The sequence below is a fragment of the Hibiscus syriacus genome, unplaced genomic scaffold (assembly GCF_006381635.1).
Source record: "Hibiscus syriacus cultivar Baekdansim isolate YM2019G1 unplaced genomic scaffold, ASM638163v2 tig00111199_pilon, whole genome shotgun sequence".
Classification (NCBI taxonomy): domain Eukaryota; kingdom Viridiplantae; phylum Streptophyta; class Magnoliopsida; order Malvales; family Malvaceae; genus Hibiscus; species Hibiscus syriacus.
This window is the reverse complement of record NW_024063015.1, coordinates 252,288-265,996: the sequence shown is the minus strand read 5'-3', so window position 1 is coordinate 265,996 and position 13,709 is coordinate 252,288. Positions and strand designations below refer to the sequence as shown.

Sequence of the window (13,709 nt, the reverse complement as noted above, 5' to 3'; positions counted from 1 at the left end):
AAAGTATTTTTAGATCCGTGATTATATATGTAAGATGATATTATTAATCATGTAATTACTTCGGTTTTTTATAAATATTATAAATTTAAAATTTGAATTTGACAATAGAAATATTTAATGACTATTCTACCCTTCTCTGAACCCGTGTCGTCCAAAACCATCACGGAAGTAGGAATTTGTAAAACCTCATTGGGTCACTGCAAGTGCTTCATGGCAGGCAGTGTATCACTCGACAAAGATTAAACAAACCTAGTGCCGAAGGTGCTCTCAAAGTTATCAAATTCCAAGGTAAAATACCAAAGCTTAAACCTTTTTCTGTTTTTGCTTCAAGCTTGAAAAGCTTCATTCTTTCTCTGTTCTCTCTAGCTATTTATCTTTTTAACAAAGATTCATATTCGATAAATTTAATAATGATCCATTTTCGAAACCTTAGAAAACCAGCTACTCTCAACCGGGTATCTTCTTATTTTGGTGAAACCCAACTCAAACCCCCATTTTTGGAACTGGGTTTATTTATCATCGCACAAAGGCAAAACCCTAGGCTTTATAGGACAAAACGGTCAGTTGTAACTGAAAAGTGTGATGGTTTAGACGTTGCCAAAATCTCCCGTGCCACTTTGAAAGAAGCTCAGTCTGCGTTGTTGGAGTATTTGCATTGTACTAGGAATATTCCGTTTTTGGATGCTGAAACTATGAGCAAAAACTCACCTGCTTTTTTAAGAAATCTTTTGAAAAGGGTTAACATTGTTAATGATGTTGGAAGCTCTATGAGGCGGTTTTTGCGTTATCATCCCATTAATGAATTTGAACCTTTCTTTGAGAGTTTGAGACTGAAACCTTGCGAGTATACTCCTTTTCTTCATAGGGATTTGATGTTTTTGAGTGATGATTATTTTTTGTTAGAGAACTATAGGGTCTTGTGCCGATTTGGGGTCGAACGAAATAAGATAGGTCTGATATATAAGAAAGCAGTTCAAGTTTTCCAACTTGAATTTGGAGTTTTACCATTAAAGCTTCAAGCATATAAAAAACTTGGGCTTAGTGACCCTTTTATGGTCAAGATTATTGTTTGTAGTCCTTGTGTTCTGATCGGGGATGTAGATAAGAAATTCATCAAGGTATTAGAGATTTTGAGGAGTATGGGATTCGATTATGATTGGATTAAGGAGCATTTGTCCGAGAAGGATTCATATAATTGGAGCATGATACTTCGTGTTCTGAACTTTTTCAGCGAGACGTGCTGCAGCAGTGAGTTAGTTGGCTTAATCAACCAGCATCCAGGGCATTTGTTTGAGAGCTCCGGGTATGCAGTGTTTTCACTGATCACTTTCCTGTTGAAGTTTGGACTTCCAATAGATCAGATATCTTCTACGTTTCTTCTGTTTCCAAAAATCCAAGTTCAGCAATTTGTTTCAAATCTTATTAGATGGTTTCTGTTATTTCGCGAGATGGAGATGGAGTGGATGAGATTGGGAAAATTGTGCGTTCGTTCCCCATATTACTTGGTTCACACAGGTTGAAGAAAGCTAATAGTTTACTCAGTCACTTAAATGTTGGAAAAAAGAGGCTTTGTAAATACATCCAAGAGAACCCTCAAGAATTGAGTAAATTGGGTATTGGATCAAGAGTTGAACCATTACCAAACTCAGGAGACGATATGGAGTCACAAAGGTTGAAGATGAAGTTCTTTTTAGACTTGGGATATGGAGAAAACCCTGATATGACGAAGAAAGCGTCCAAGGTGTTTCGAGGCAGGGGAAGGGAGCTCCAAGAGAGATTTGATTCCATTGTGAATGCCGGTTTGGATAAAGCAACTGTGTCTGAAATGGTGAGTGTATCCCCTCAAATCCTGAATCAATCAAAAGCTGTTATCCAATCTAAGATCAATGTTCTAGTAAATGAGCTTGGTTACCCTTTATCCTCTTTAGTAACATTCCCCTCTTTTCTTTCCTATACAACACGGCGGGTTCGGCTTAGATTGATAATGTATAACTGGCTCAAAGATCATAAAAAGGCAGACCCTGACTTGGCCTTGAGCACTATTGTTGCATGTTCAGACAAATTATTCATGAATCAATATGTAATTCGTCATCCCAGCGGCCCTCTAGTTTGGCAGGATTTAAAAGCAAAATTTAGCATGGATGAATGATACTATCTGCCTATTTATTGCACGTTTCTGGGTTATATCTTGTAATTTGTCACCACAATTTACGGAAGATACTCGGTTATGTTTCGTCTACAAAGTAAAAACTTCACCTTCATTTCAACCTTCATACATAGTAAAGAGGAGCCAGTTTTCTTCAACTACCATTAGCCTATAAGGCCAGAGTTTCTTTGCATCATATAATGAAGTTAAAGGTTTGGATTCTGGTTCCTACTTTATGGTTTTTCTTTATTTTATGTTCAACAATATAGACATCCATCAACATGCATTTCTTATTATAACCATTGACTTCAAAGTGAGGGCATCATGATACAACTCCTACCAACTGTAACTATTTATTTCAGTGTATATGTATTTAAGATGAAAATTTATGTCAACTTTGTGTAGGACAAGCAAACTTATGCACGTTAGAATTTGGATTATCAGTGTATAGTTGGAATGATAAACCAGTAATGCTGGATTACAAGTGCATGGCATCTTAGTACGAACCTCCCATTAGCTATCGGCATGGTAGGGCCGGAATCAGGAAAGGCAAGACTCGCTAGGTAGTTATCTCGAAACTTTGTTTCGATGACCCCGGAGCATAACAGAGTAAGCTCTGAAGAGCAGCTGCAGATAACATTTATCTTTAGTTGATTGTATTTATGTTTTCTCCACCAGATTTATCCGATAACTAACAGAGCTTTGTCAACTGCAGATAACAATTATATTACTTTCTTTTTTTAAATATGAAATATGAAATGTGTTGGTGGTTCGCTTTACGGGCTTCAATAAGGTAACAATGTTCATTGTTGGAACTTGAGGGGGAAAAACATGACATCTCCAGGCTCCAGCCCCAAGTCTAATCCTTTTTTCATCCTCGATAATAAAAATGATACTAAATTTATTTTACTATTTTAGGAATAGATTAAGAAAAGGTTTCTTTATCTTTTGTAATGAATTATGGGGGAAAAATCATTCAACTACAAAGAAAGACCCATTTCATCAGATACAGACACATATTTTTGATATATCATTCCATGTGGAGAAAACTTTATTTTTGGAATTTTCCAATGTTCCACTTGAATGAGCTGAAATGAATTAATAAGGATTCATTTTTCAAAATAAAATAAATAAATAAAGCCAAGGTTTTATTCGACGCGCCTTTATGTAATGTTTTAGCTTTGAAATTCACTCACATTAGTACAACAATCTGTATTCAGCTATGTCAAAAAGAAAAGAAAAATCTAGAAGTTTCATGTGTACAAAACAGACCTTTGCTATTATGATTTATGCCACGATCACCATACACGTGGCAGTCAAACATTAGTACATTCAATGTAGATAGAAGATGTGGATCTGAAAGAGTAGACAAATTGTTGTTGACAGTGAGGACTGAAGCAATGTCTTCCACTTTAGTTTTTACCGTACAAGATACTTTTTCTAGCTCTATTACTAGAACTAGAACAACCCTTCTAAGACACACCAAAGTGAAATAAAAAACCAATATTTTTTTAGAAATAGAATAACCCTAACACTCTCTCTTTCTCAACCGGTAACTACACCGAAAAAATCACATTTTTAAACTTTAATTACCTGTTAAATACCCTTTGATCTCTATTTATCGATCTAAAACCCTTTGCAGAAAGACGCCCCTGAAGCACGTCTTACGTTGATCTAGCGCCACGCGGGGTAAGGTGCGGCCCCTACGACGCACCTTATGCCACGTAGGGTTATAGCGCGGTGCAGGGGTCGCGCCTTCCTGTAATTATGACATGCATAATGCAAGGTGCGGTGCATGGCCGCGCCTTGCATAATTACATCCGCACTTCTCGGGTTAAAGCATCGCCTCTCCACTATAAATACCCCTCTCCCGCGTAAACTCTCTCACAACTCCCTCTCAACCGAAAAACTACTACAATAATCCTCTAAACCAGTAAAAAACACCCGACAATCCTTTTATATTTGATTCAGAAGTTCGTTCGATCTTTCGTTATAAGGTAATTTTTTTATAATATTTTTTATAATTATATATGGTTATTTGAAAAAATATTGTATTAATTGTTTTCAATTAATTTTTGTGGTTGTAAAATTGGAAAGCGGGAGCATACGTCGAAATATTTTTGCCGATATGATAATAATATAAAATTATATTATTTAAATTATTTATGTGTAAAATTATTTACGTTTATGTGTAAAAAAAATTTATGTTATATTTTCGTTCATATATTATTTATTTAATTAGGTTTGTTTCAGTTTTTTTTGCAGATATAATATTGTCGCACTTTCAAACTCTAAGAATGACGCGAATTTCAGCTATTGTTTATCATGATGGAGAAATTCGAGAAGATGAAACCGGCGTTGTTTTCGTATCAAATCATTATGTTAAAATATCCTTCAAGAGAAACATAACTCTTGAGGAGCTGATAACGAAGATTTCAAGGAATGTTCATGTTGGAAGTACTAGAAGAATGTCGTCGTTGCAGTACAGATTTCCAACATCATTGTTTCCATTAACTTATACAGCGTTTGAACTATCGAACAATGATGATGTTGAAATGATGGTTTATTCTTAAAGTAATTATTTAGACGCCGATACGGAGATGTATGCAAAATTTGTTCAAGTGTGTGTTGTTTGGGGTCTGTCATTAAGCTCCCACTATGGGCTGGCTGAACAAGTTGATCAAGTTGACAGCCCGACTACAGTAATGTGTAATGATTTTAAAGTCATAATGAGAAATCTGCATCATATTGCCGTCCCATCAACTTCAATGGGGAGACATTCATCAGCAACTCCTTACGATCTGTACCGAGGTGGGTCCACAAATAATTCGTATGACAACATCGAATCTAGTTCAAGGGGAATGCATTCATCTGCAAATTTCTTTGACCTTAATATGGAGATGCCCTCGACGCAATAATATGTGCAGTTTCTATTTGACACGATGGCTTCAAGCTCTAGGGGAGGCATTCGACTGCGAGCTTTTTCGATCTCAATGTCGATATGCCTTCTAGTTCAATGGGAAAGCATGCAAGTAGTAGGTTCTTTGACCTAAATGTGGAGAGCATGGAGGAACCATCATCTCCGCCAGAAGAACCGCTTCGTGAGCCAGATACGAATGGTGTTGAGACTGGACTATTCATTCACCCAGAATCACCGAAATTCAACTCCGATGATGATGATGATGTAGATGAAGTTCCTTCAAATGTGGCACAAACTGACCCTCCAGCACACATGTATGAAGCTGATTATGGTGCAATATGCAGGCCAGAATTTGCAGATATGCCTAATCTCAGTGATTATGGATTTTACTCATCAATAAACAATGGTGAGTTATCTTTAGGCATGGATTTTTCAAGTAAAGAAGAAGCGATAATGGCTATAAAAAATTACAATATTCATAATTTTGTTCAATCCAGAGTCGCCCGCTCTACGATAGAAAAATATATATGTCACCGTGCCTGACGTGAAGATGGATGCAATTGGATCGTTCGTGTATCGAAGAGCAAGAGGAAAAATAATAAATTGAAACTAACGATATACAACGATCCTCACACATGTTTCGCTGGAGGGATCAACCAATATCATCCTAACTTGGACTCTGAAGTGATTTGCTAAGCCATCATGCCTATGGTAAAAGCAAGCTCACATATAGCTATTGTTGTGTTGATTTCAGCTATACAATCGCACTATGATTATTCCATCTCATACAGAAAAGCATAGAAGGCAAAGTAGAATGCCATTAACAAAACTTCACGGCGAATGTGATGCATATTACAACGAACTTCCAAGTTGGTTTTGCTGGTGTGGAGGTTGAATCATGGGACAATTGTGGACTTCGAAACCTCTCATGCATACCATAATGATCGAGTTCTTCGTGATCGATGCCAATTTTATCGGGTTTTTTGGACTTACCCACAGTGCATTAATGCTGTCAAATACTACAAGCCTGTGGTCCAGATCGATGGGACTTTCTTGTATGGAAAATACAAGCAAGTTTTACTATTGGCAGTTGTCCAAGACGGTAATCGCAACATTCTTCCAGTTGCTTTTGCTCTCATTGAAGGAGAAGATTCAGATTCTTGGGATTTTTCCTCCGAAACTTACGTTCACATGTTATCACGAGGGAAAAAATTTGTGTCATTTCAGATCGCGGAGCTGGGATCAAAGAAGCAATGGAGTCTTTGGGTCCATTGTGGCAGCCACCCTTTGTCCAGCATAGGTATTGTACCTGACACATTACTGCAAACTATCATGGAAGGTTCAAGAAGAATGATGAGCACCAATTACTTGTGCACATGGGTAAGAGAAACCACCCTTTTTCTTTTGATCATTTTCATTTTTTAAGGAAACAAAGTTAGTAAGTTCTATATTTTTTTGATCAGGTTGCGAACTACTACCTCAAACATTTGAATCCATGCTTTAAGATTTACGGGTGAAGAACGAGAAAGGATACAATTACATCAGCCTCATCGATAAAGAAATGTGGACAAAAGCATATGATGGTGGATATCGATATGGACACATGACGACCAACTTGACTGAGGCAATTAATTTGACCTTAAAGGGTGCACGTCACTTACCTGTAGCGGCTTTGGTAAAAACTACATATTTTTGTTTGGGGGTGTTTTTTACGAAGCTCAGGGGACAAGCTCAAACCTGGATGCAAGGCGGTCATGTCTATCACCCTAGATTAGTTGCAGATCTACAAAAAAAAATTGATGTATCAAATGGAATGTCTATAACAAGCTTCTCTAGATCGCATGAATTGTTTCGTGTGGTAGAGTTGTCGCGACCTCTTCAAGGGATTGAAACTGTGTCGTTAAGAGTAAATCTACGGGACAGATGATGCGACTACGGGATTTTTCTAGCTCTGAAGTATACATGCTCTCATGTGATAGCAGCTTGCTCGTATACCCGTCAAGACTATAACCATTTTGTGGATCCCGTATACCTACTATTATAAGTGTTTAAGGTATACGAATTTGAGTTCCCTCCATAGGTAATGACGAATACCCTAATGAGGTTTAGAATTGGCTTCTGATTGTACTAGACCCGACTTTATTGAGGGACCGTGGTCGTCCAAAATCCACTCGAATTCATTGTGATATGGATATTCGAGAAAAATCTAGACACGACAAAAAATGTGGGCATTGTAGAAACTCAGGACACACTAGAAGAACATGTCCACTTCTGTTGTCATCAAGTAACTATTGATGAGGAACTGATGTAGTTGTTGTTTATCAAATAATAATTCGTGTACTTTAATTTGCATTTACTTAAAGTTATTGTCATTCGATAACCGATGATGAAGATTAAAAAATGATACAAGAAAACGAGATTCGACGTTGGCGTTATATGTTATTATAATAAAAGAGATACTAAGTGACAAACTTAAGAAAGTTATCGAACAAAATTATTTAATTTTATCAAACTAATAGCAATTTGGTATTTGAATATAATTTTAAATACAACAAACTTACAATAAGTATTAAATGGTATATAAAAAAAATTACAATAACTGATATTAAATGGTAATAAACAATATTAACAAAATAAATTAAGTATTAAATGATAAATAAAAAAATTACAATAAAAAAGTCCAATAAACAAGTAAATACAAATATAATAGAATATAAAAAACTATCGATGTCTGCGGTGCGAATGTGTTCCGCATAGCGGTGGCTGTCTGTCTCGAGAAGGATTTCTTCGTATAACTGGTTGTGAATCTTCACTGTCATTATCATCACTATCATCATCGTCGTCGTCGTCGTCGTTAAGAGCATATATATTTTGTTGATGAGAAACTGATGACGATGTAACACCTCCTGTACCACCCTTAACTCATATCCGACCCGAATACAAGTCCAAGGTGTCACATTGACTTTTCAAACTTTGACTCTTATTGAAAATCCCGGGAATTTTTAAAACTTTCATTAAAACGAAATACATTAATTTATATAAGACCATAGAATACAAAATCGATCAGAGTATTCGTAATTAACACTTATTACATGCCAACATTCTATACATAACCAATTACATACTTTGTCAATTACTTCTGATCTGATCTTCTAGTAATGACACTATCTTTACCAATTTTATTCTTGCTCTTCTCGTTTCTTGGTACCTACGTGTAAATCACTTACACGTTAAGTCATAGACTTAGTGAGGCATATAAAACATATAATATTTCATATAACATAAATCATACATAAACATATACCATCTCTTTATTAGCCCATGTACACTATTGAGAACTTAAGGTATGTGAGTACATTGAGGTTGTGCACTAATGTTGTCACCACAGCTCGTATCAATTCCCTCATGGGGCACCGAACCTTAGTTCAGTATTCGTCCCGAAGGACCAGCCCATAGATTCCGAAGAACCTAGGTAAACAGTCCATATGTCTCGAAGAACATAGGTAAACAGTCTATATGTCCCGAAGAACATAGGTAAACCCTCGACCCTTGGCATGCCAACTATACCACTAGCTCTCTTATCACATAACATGGGCATTAACATTCATAACAGTTCAATTTACTTATTCATATCCTTTTTCTTATGAACATATATCTTTTCTTTTCAGTCACGTACCAAATGTACGTGTAATCATTGATCTTATAATCACATGTTCATTCTCTTCGGTCACATACCATATGTATGTGTAAACATATATCTAATATCATATAACACGCATCACAAATGCATGTATTCACATAAATCATTTCTTATAGCTTTATTCATATCACATATTCATATAAGCTCATATCTTATTTCACATATACTTTCCATATAACTTATATATCTCGTAATCACACAAATCATAACATTGATCACCAATCAAATAACATTTTAGGAGTTACTTCTTACCATAGTAACTCTATCACTGGCTCATCGCAAGCCAAATGTTTATTCAATAATATAAGTACAAATTAAATTGCACTCACCTTAGCTTTGCTTTGATTCGATTCTAATCCTTCAGTTGATTCGGAACGGAATCACGTTCTATATCTACATAATCATACATAGATCTATATCAGTATCATAACTAATATACTATAATGGTTCACTCTTTAGACCAAGAGAAAAGTCAATTTCATCTTTTAATGAAGGTATGCATCGATGCACTATTGATGCATCGGTCCATAAAAGGTATTCGATGTAGTATTATTGATGGGATGCATCGATGCATGCCTTATCCATTGATGCACTAATTACATTCGATGTATTTATTTTAAAAGAGTGCATCGATGCACTACCAATGCATCGGTGCACATTCAAACAATTTCTGGGTTTTAACCTTGATGCATCGATGCACTATGAATGTGTATCGATGCACTCTGCCTAGAACCTCTTTTTGAACCCAAAAATCCATTCATTTTGGATTAAATCCTTCATGTTTCATCCCCTTTTTCATTCTTAACTCTAGTACACATACTTAAACCAATCTATATTCATTTATTTCATCTTAAACCTCAAAATCCTATCTTCTATATGTATTTTAAGAATTACATCAATAATCCAACATGTTTGAATTCCACTTTTAACACTTCATATATTTTAACTAGATTGATGACAAGTCAAATTTAACTTTCAATTCTAGTTATGAACTATATTCCAAGATTTCATTTAAGAACTTCAAATCTTAAATCTCTCCTAACTCCATCATCTTTTGATCTTAAGATAACTTAAGCTTTCCTTAAGCTTAGTTATCATCTAATGATCAAAACCCAATCTTAAACTTAACAAATAATTAACTAAGTAGAAGACTCACCTTTGAGCTTGGAGATACGGGAGGAGAGGAAGAAGAAGGAGACGAAGTTCTGGAGATCCCTACATGCTTATCTCTTAATAAAGAGATAAGATAATTATCTTTTAGATAAAAAGACCATTTTGCCCTTTAATACCTTTAATAATTACTAATAAGTTTTAGGATTTATTTCTAGATAAATCATTGAACTAATCCATTCTTCTACTTTAATCACCAAATTCTGAAACTTTACAATTAAGTCACTAACCCATAGTTTGGGATGTTACAACTCTCCCCTCCTTATAAGAAAATTCGTCCTCGAATTTTCATTGCACATGGAGCTAAAATACTTTCTATACTTCTACTATTCATTTTCACCTATTACTTCTTTAATAAATCTTTCGTGATATCATAAACTTCACTTCATTGCTTAATTCTTCCATTAACTTTTTCCCTGAATTCTAATGGGACACCTTCAACATATCCTACTTACTCGAACACTCTGCCCTAATAAGGTTGTCATTATTACATCATTATTAATAATTTCTAATTACATTTTCAATTCTTTCACAAAAATACTTCTAATCGATGAATATGCAAACTCATATCAAACACTAGTATAATGTATCTATTATATCGTAGAAAAGTACCTGTTATTATCTCTGGATCATTAAAATCTTCATTAGTATTAATATTATACACTCGAGCAGTGGAGCGTATTTCCTGTTGAGTAGAGGATTCAAGTTGGCTTCTGCCTCTACCTCTTCCTATCTGATACATCGAAGTATATCGCTCCGATTGTACTGACTCTTTTGTTCCTAATGGACAATCTCTTACGAAATGTCATGTTTCACCACATCGAAAACAAGCTCTAGAAACCATTCTACATATTCCACCATGGTATTTTCCACAAGTCTGACAACGTCTCTGTTGTGTTCTGTCCTCATCAGTTCCTACTGACTGAGTCTGTATCACTTTCATTTGATTTGATTCTCTAACGGAGGATACTACCGATCCAGATCTTGCCTGAGACTGAAAACCAAAATCTCTACCTCTCTTGAGTGGTGCAGAACTCGATGAAGCCCCCATTCTTTTAGATGGTTGGGTTCTTTGATCCTTAAACCTTTCATTCTGAGCTCTCTCTAGAGCTTTAGCACGATTTAAGATTTCTTGAAACGAAGACAAGTTCAACACTATTAACATTTCTTTCAATCTCGGGCGCAAGCCCTCTACAAACCATTCACACGCATCTTTCTCTGTTGGAATTAACTCGTCCACAAAACGACTTAACTTGTTAAATTCACACTCATATTCATATACAGTGAAATCTAATTGCTTCAGATTTAAGAATTCTTGCTTTATTTGTCTGATAAACTGGTCTCCTATATACTTGTGCTTAAATTCTTCTAAGAACAAGGACCAGATCACTTGGTCATTTGTCATTCTCAGAGTGACATTTGTCTACCAGATTCTTGCTTGCCCACGAAGCAAGGAGACCACTCCATCTAACTTTTCCACATCAGAACAGTGGAGTCCATCTAACATTATTTTCACATCATTGAGCCAAAGGTCCGCAACAACAGGACCTTCCTCAACTTCACCTTTGAATTCAGGAGCTCCTAATCTCTTTAATTCATTTGCTACATTCATCCTCTGAGTAGAGGAAGTAGGAGGTTGAAAACGATTCAGAATAGAGTCCAACGTCCTGAAGAAAACATCTTGATCTTGTACAGGCACTCCAGTAGGTGACTGTTCTTCACCTTGCCTGGCCAGGGCAAGTGAATTACTACTTTCCGCGGGTCGATCATCTCCCGCTTCATTTCTAAAACTACCTTGTCCAGACATCTATAAAAATACAACCATAAAGTTCTATTAGCAAAACAATATACTTATTATTCCATCAGATCAGAAGTTTCCACTATTTTGTTGGCATGTATACCTTATAAGACACTCTAGTCTTCGGTTTATGCTGAGAATCGACTAAACCGTAGCTCTGATACCATTAAATGTAACACCCCCAACCCGTATCCGACCCAGATACGAGTCTGAAGTGTCATATTGACTTTTCAAACATTTATTCGTATAAAATATTGAGTAATTTAAAAACTTTTATAACATTCAACTTATTCAAAACGTTTACAAAATATATCAGAGTTCATACAATTTATATCTTTAGACTACATGCCAACTACACTCTATATACAGTATATATATTTTCTAGTCTGACATTTAGTAAGGAGAACTGACATGTCTTGCTTCGCATTACTCTTTACTCTTCTCGAAACCTACGTATGAAACAATCACACGCTAAGTCGTTGACTTAGTGAGGCATATAAAACATATAATATTTCATATAACATAAATCATACATAAACATATACCATCATTATCATTAAGAAACACACATAACATCGTATGGTTCATGTAACACATTTCAAACCACTTACCTTTGATAACCATTTATAAACCTATTGTATACATATCACATTCAATATGTTTGTTTGATCTCTTTATTAGCCCATGTACACTATTGAGAACTTAAGGTATATGAGTACATTGAGGTTGTGCACTAATGCTGTCACCACAACTCGTATCAATTCCCTCATGGGGCACCGAACCTTAGTTCAGTATTCGTCCCGAAAGACCAGTCCATAGATTCCGAAGAACCTAGGTAAACAGTCCATATGTCCCGAAGAACATAGGTAAACAGTCCATATGTCCCGAAGAACATAGGTAAACCCTCGACCCTTGGCATGCCAACTATACCACTAGCTCTCTTATCACATAACATGGGCATTAACATTCATAACAGTTCAATTTACTTATTCATATCATTTTTCTTATGAACATATATCTTTTCTTTTCAGTCACGTACCAAATGTACGTGTAATCATTGATCTTATAATCACATGTTCATTCTCTTCGGTCACATACCATATGTATGTGTAAACATATATCTAATATCATATAACACGCATCACAAATGCATGTATTCACATAAATCATTTCTTATAGCTTTATTCATATCACATATTCATATAAGCTCATATCTTATTTCACATACACTTTCCATATAACTTATATATCTCATAATCACACAAATCATAACATTGATCACCAATCAAATAACATTTTAGGAGTTACTTCTTACCATAGTAACTCCATCACTGGCTCATCGCAAGCCAAATGTTTATTCAATAATATAAGTACAAATTAAATTGCACTCACCTTAGCTTTGCTTTGATTCGATTCTAATCCTTCAGTTAATTCGGAACGGAATCACGTTCTATATCTACATAATCATACATAGATCTATATCAGTATCATAACTAATATACTCTAATGGTTCACTCTTTAGACCAAGAGAAAAGTCAATTTCATCTTTTAATGAAGGTATGCATCGATGCACTACTGATGCATCGGTGCATAAAAGGTATTCGATGTAGTATTATTGCTGGGATGCATCGATGCATGCCTTATGCATCGATGCACTAATTGCATTCGATGTATTTATTTTAAAAGAGTGCATCGATGCACTACCAATGCATCGGTGCACATTCAAACAATTTCTGGGTTTTAACCTTAATGCATCGATGCACTATGAATGTGTATCGATGCACTCTGCCCAGAACCTCTTTTTGAACCCGAAAATCCATTCATTTTGGATTAAATCCTTCATGTTTCATCCCCGTTTTCATTCTTAACTCTAGTACACATACTTAAACCAATCTATATTCATTTATTTCATCTTAAACCTCAAAATCCTATCTTTCATATGTAATTTAATAATTACATCAATAATCCAACATGT

General features: G+C 35.5%; 1 pseudogene; it reads left to right on the top strand.

The window, feature by feature from the left end:
• Positions 1-395: 395 nt before the first annotated feature.
• On the top strand, positions 396-2,269 carry LOC120155626 (annotated as a pseudogene).
• Positions 2,270-13,709: the final 11,440 nt, after the last annotated feature.